Source organism: Scleropages formosus, chromosome 4 (genome assembly GCF_900964775.1).
Source record: "Scleropages formosus chromosome 4, fSclFor1.1, whole genome shotgun sequence".
Lineage (NCBI taxonomy): Eukaryota > Metazoa > Chordata > Actinopteri > Osteoglossiformes > Osteoglossidae > Scleropages > Scleropages formosus.
The window spans coordinates 2,052,125-2,057,799 of NC_041809.1; positions in this window are offsets into that span (position 1 = coordinate 2,052,125).

A 5,675-nucleotide genomic window follows, 5' to 3' on the forward strand; every position below is an offset into this window, starting at 1 on the left:
CTGGCTTTATCAGGAAGTGTATCCCTGAAATATGGCAAACCCACGTGCGGAACTGAACTTCTAGAGCAGGTTCGACACCCTACTCAGCCGCTCAACGGCGAGGCGCCGGGAGAGATGTGGTTTTCAGCCACCGATTAAAAAAAACATTCCGATGCTTTGATTGATCTGATTGTGATGCTTGTTCAACACGACGTGTTGCAGGGACTCTACGTGGCTTTTAGACGTATTTGACTAGTGAGCTCCACCTGTGTGCGCTCATCATTCTTTTTTGACTTGGCGATTGCCAGGTGCGGCTCCCTGTGTGTTCCGCCCCTTTGAACACATGCGCACACCTTCACGAGTCGAAACACCTAGTATTTGGCGCAGGCATTGTGACGTCCATCAGGTAACCAATTCAAAGATGACTCACCGTTACCGGCGCTTGCCCTGATTTTCATTTACGTTGATTCATTCAGCGCTTATCTCCAGATTGATAAACAGCTCAGAGGAAACAAAGCCAACAACAGACAAAGAGCTTTAGACACAGACACAGGTTTATGGGTGCACAGCTTGTGTGTCTGACACCACCATGTTGCTGGTTCACATCCCTCATGCAGCTGCCTATAGAAGTGGCAAAAACATAAATAATAGCAGGTGGTGTTGATTCCAGGGATTCAGCAGCTCTGAGGGCCAGAGGGAGCTCCCTCAACTCTGCCTGTGGAAGTTAGATTCAAACACCAAGTATAGAGATAATCAGAGCAGATGGTATCGGACTTATTTATGGAGCCGTCGGAAGATCAGAAGAGCAGTGGCTCTGAAGGGAATGGGATTGAGACCCTTCTTCGATGTGGGAGGGACTCAGCAGCACTGAGGGACAGAGGCAGTTTGTTTTCACCACAACATGTACAGCAGTGAAGACCTTACAGAAGACCACACAACAAGACGTAATTGACATGGGCACAACACACTATATTTGGTATGAATCTGTGAATATGGTTAGAGATGAGGGACCTGGTGAGACAAAGGGATCAATGGATTTGTCTTCTGGACAGATTGTAGGTTCAGTAGGTCCATGTGGTTCAAGCAGACGTCTGTGCGTCATTCCTCTTTCCTAAATGTTGTTCCGTTTCAGAGCGCCGGCGCTCACGTTTTTGCTTTCGGTTGATCGCCCAGGGCTGCTGCGAATTTTCCTCAAACGGGTCCTTGGCGGCGGAAATAATTAATCTCCCTGCTCAAAATGTGCTGTTGTGTGGATATTTTTTAGGTGGGCATCGGTGGCGGAGGTGGCAGAGGTGGCGGTGGACCGAAGCGGCTCGGCCCCAAGAGGAGTCCTCATTCAAGCTCCGCGAAGCAGCCGGGCGAGGCGGTGGAGGTCCTTTTTTGGGGGCGAGGGGGTCCTCGTGTCTTGTCTCATCGCGGGAGCTGTCAGCGCTGGACACAGTCGTGTCCCTCTCCCCGTGACGAACCCTGGATAACAAACATTTAGCAGGCTGGCGAACGCGGTAAATGTGGTAAATGTAGTCCACCGCGTTAGCAGGCCCTCCAGCGTAACCGTAGCAACGTCTCTTGTTTACACACATGCCATGCATCTGAAAGCATCGCCTCTGGCTCATCTGAGCGCTCGGCGGCGGTTCTCTCTGGGACGGGTCTCTCTTGTCGGCGCTTCCGCCTTGGATTCACCTCGGGTGAAGCGGGGGTGGCGAAGGGGCAGTAAACAGATAAAGTACGGGTGCGCAGTGGTCTTTTTGTTCCAGGTTGCGTGTTCTTCCGGAATGCCACCATGTGCCTGGGGTGGCGTCCAATTGCGGGTGGCGCGGAGAGAACACCGCGTTATCTATCTGGCTTGGGCTTCCATCTGCGGCGCGTTTCCTCCTCTGGGATCTGGAGCCGCTCCCGCCCACATTGCCGGTCCAGACACGCGTCCAGCACAGCGCTTGTTTTAATCAGCAGGGAAGGAATTCGGTTTTGGCAGAGCCGGCGAGGAAGGGACTGGCCACGTGCCGACAGAGGGCACGCGCGAAGACGGGGAGTTGTCCTGCAACGAAAGTGGCTCCTGTGTGTATCGGTGTAGTCGGACTGTTGGGCAGCCTTACTGGGGTTCGTTGGGGGTGCACTGGTGTTTTGGACAAACTCTCCCCGTAAGAACCCAGCCGCTGTCAAAATTTATAAAAGTGATGTGTAAGTAGGGGGGCTGCGGCGGCGCAGTGGGTTGGACCACATTCCTGCTCTCCGGTGGGTCTAGGCTTCGAGTCCCGCTTGGGGTGCCTTGCGACGGACTGGCGTCCCGTCCTGGGTGTGTCCCCTCCCCCTCCGGCCTTACACCCTGTGTTACCGGGTAGGCTCCGGTTCCTCGCGACCCCGTATGGGACAAGTGGTTCTGAAAATGTGTGTGTGTGATGTGTAAGTAATGTACCATGGTCACAGCATAGTAGCAGGGGATTGCAGTGGGTCGCAGTGAGAGGACTTGCCCTGTGTATTACTGTGTGTAGGGACAAACAGGGGGCGTAGTGGTTAGAACTGCTGCCTCGAGCAAGATGCTTACCCTGAACTGGGACATAGATAGATAGATGAGGAAAGTGTCGGCTGAACAGTAATAATCTCATCAGAATGTGGTGACCCCATCAGTTATGGTTCAAAGGGTCATTTTTACCCCCAGCGATGGTGTCCATCCCGGAGCTCCAGCCTCGCCCTGTACCGTGCGTCAAGGGTGTTTAATATTATATTTAATTTTCCAGACGCCCCTTGGACGGCTGCGTGTCGCGTTCGGAAGCGAAGCACCGTCGTCCTCGCAGCGCGGTGGACGTCCTAACTCGTAATTGCCGGCGCCGCCCTAACGAGATGAGACGGGACTCTGCGTTCTTTAATCAGCCGACACCCGCCGATTGGGCCGCCCCACTGAGCCGCCCCTCCGCCGCCACCGGTCCCAGGCGCTCCTGTCGCCGTTAATTAGAGGCGGCTGTTGCCCACACCTCCAGCGGGCGGGTGGCGGGGACAGTGGTCCTGTCCCTATCCCTCTGGGGACAGCCAGGGATGGTAGCTCTAGCCCAGATCTGTCACTTTTTATTAGCCACATTAGGGCTCATATTTAGTTTCAAACTTTTTTCTCTCACTCATTTTCGTGTCTGCTTGGTGCGGAAGTGACAGCAAACCACAAATTGTCCTCCGGGTAGCCGAGCCGGGGTGCGGCGCACCGCGCCGCTCCTGCAGCCGGCTACGGACGATCTGGTTCGGAGCGGCCGCGGCTCGACAGCGGAAGGGCCGCGCTAATTAGGAGCGGTTTGCCGAGGAGCCGGTGCCAGATGCGGCCCTTCGGCCTGCTGCCCAAACTGAGCGGCCGCACCGTCCCGCGGAAAGGCGGAGGTTTGGTGGGAGGGACGCAGGACGACTATGCAGGTCTCGCTCTGTGTGCGCAGTTTGTTTTGCCTCCGAGTGAATCTGAGCAAAAGGTTCAATTTACCAGCGACTCAGCATCATCAGCGCATTTATTCATTCAGCAGACACTTTTCTTACAGCATTGATGAATGAGCTGTATACACACACACACACACACACACACACACTCTGGTCAATATATATCATAGGGCACATATATTGTACTATACTATATATTAGATATTATAGGGCAACAGGTGGCATCCTGTTTAGGGTTTTTAATCTGCTGTTGCAGCCTTCATCAGGGTACACACACACACACACATTTCCAGAACCACTTGTCTCTTATGGGGTCACGGGGAACCGGAGCCTACCCAGCAACACAGGGCGTAAGACAGGAGGGGGAGGGGACACACCCAGGACGGGACGCCAGTCCGTCGCAAGGCACCCCAAGCGGGACTCGAACCCCAGACCCACCAAAGAGCAGGACTGCGGTCCAACCCACTGCGCCACCGCGCCACCGCGCCGCCGCACCCCCTCTTTCTCAGGGTACTTACCTTCAATTGATAAAGTAAAATTTACCCTACTAAATGGGTAAATCAGTGTTAGTAGCTTAATACTGTAAGTCGCTTTGGGAAAAAGTGTCAGTTGAACACACACACACATTTTCAGAACCGCTTGTCCCTCACGGGGTCACGGGGAACCAGAGCCTACCCGGTAACACAGGGCGTAAGGCCGGAGGGGGAGGGGACACACCCAGGACGGGACGCCAGTCCGTCGCAAGGCACCCCAAGCGGGACTCGAACCCCAGACCCACCAAAGAGCAGGACTGCGGTCCAACCCACTGCGCCACCGCATCCCCCTCGTCAGTTGAACAAATAAATGTAAATAAAAGGCAACGGAGAATAATATGTAGAGAAAAGTATCAGGTAGTGAAGGACTAACTTACAAAGACTTCAGGAGCTTGTGAGGGAAGTGGGTCTGAAGGAGGAGGTTCTTGAATGCTGGGAGGTGTAACAGTAGGAACTACTGTTATATATGATGTTGCAGTACATGCCAGTTTTAGCGAATGCACCGGAAGAAAGCTAGCCCAGGCAACGTGGGTGTGTAAGTGCAGTGTTCTAAGTTCATTAAACAGTCATTTTAGAACTGGGATTGTCTGTCTTTATTGAGAAGAGAAGACGGAATAAAACAGGAGGGACTCAGCAGCTCTGAGGGACAGAGGGGGCTCATTTGACCGAAACGGGGACCTACAGGCCTGTATTCTGGACCCCCTTCGAGTGGGACCGCCAAGCGAGCAGAGATGGGGGAGCTCAGCGTTCTCAAAGGGCCCTAGGGAGCGATCCGGTCCCATAGGTGTGGGGCTGATGGTCCTTCCCACTCAGCCCCACCGGTCTCTCAACAAGACTCCAGTTTAAAGAAAAATATTTCGCCAGACCTGGCGGCTCGGCGTGTGCGTTTCACGTTCTTTCGGAACGTGCCAAACAAATTCGGCACGTGGCGGCATTACTTCCTCAGCGGAACGCCGTCTCTTTTCCTGTTTGACCTTTCGTTCCGAACGCTTTCGTTCTTTCAGCAGGTGGAGGCGGAAAGTAAGGGCTCCTTCGGAGCGAATTTCGATTCGATGAGCCGCTCTTGAATTCGGTGGGCGGATCGATGCGGCGGGTGAAAGGTCCCGTTGGGGACAATGTGCCGGGAGACTGACTCGGGCGCGATGGGGGCGGGGCTTGCGTACGACACTCCTCTCTTGGCGCTGAAAAACGTCCTCATTTACGCATACACCGTGTCATTTTTTTTGCCATCATTCATTCCTGGCACGCTGCTCTAGTGTGACCTTTGACCCCCTCCTATGTTTATCCAGTTAACGATGAAGTTTCACCCTCGGAAAAAACTAGCGCACGCTGCTTCTTTTAAGTTTTTCTTAATTCCCTTTGGTCTGAAAAGCTTCCAGATTGAAACTCAAAGTTAATGTCTCGGAATATAAAAAGATCAGTTGGCGGATGTTTGCAGCAGACTCGGGGCAGCAGATGGCGCGACGGTTAGAGTCGCCACTTAACATTCGGACAGGACGGATCTCGAATCCCTGCACCTTCTCTGGTACCCTTGAGTGAGGTACTAACCCGAACTGACGGAGAAATTAAAAGAAATTACCCAGCTGGGTAAACTGCTGATCATCTAACATTGCAGGTCGCCTTGGATAAAGGCATCGGCTAAATAAATAAATGCAAAAGATACAGACAAAGCAAAGTAATAATGGGGAAAAATTCAGCAACATCTTTATATATAAAAATTTGTGCAGGATTACTAGAATTTTTTGTGTTTGT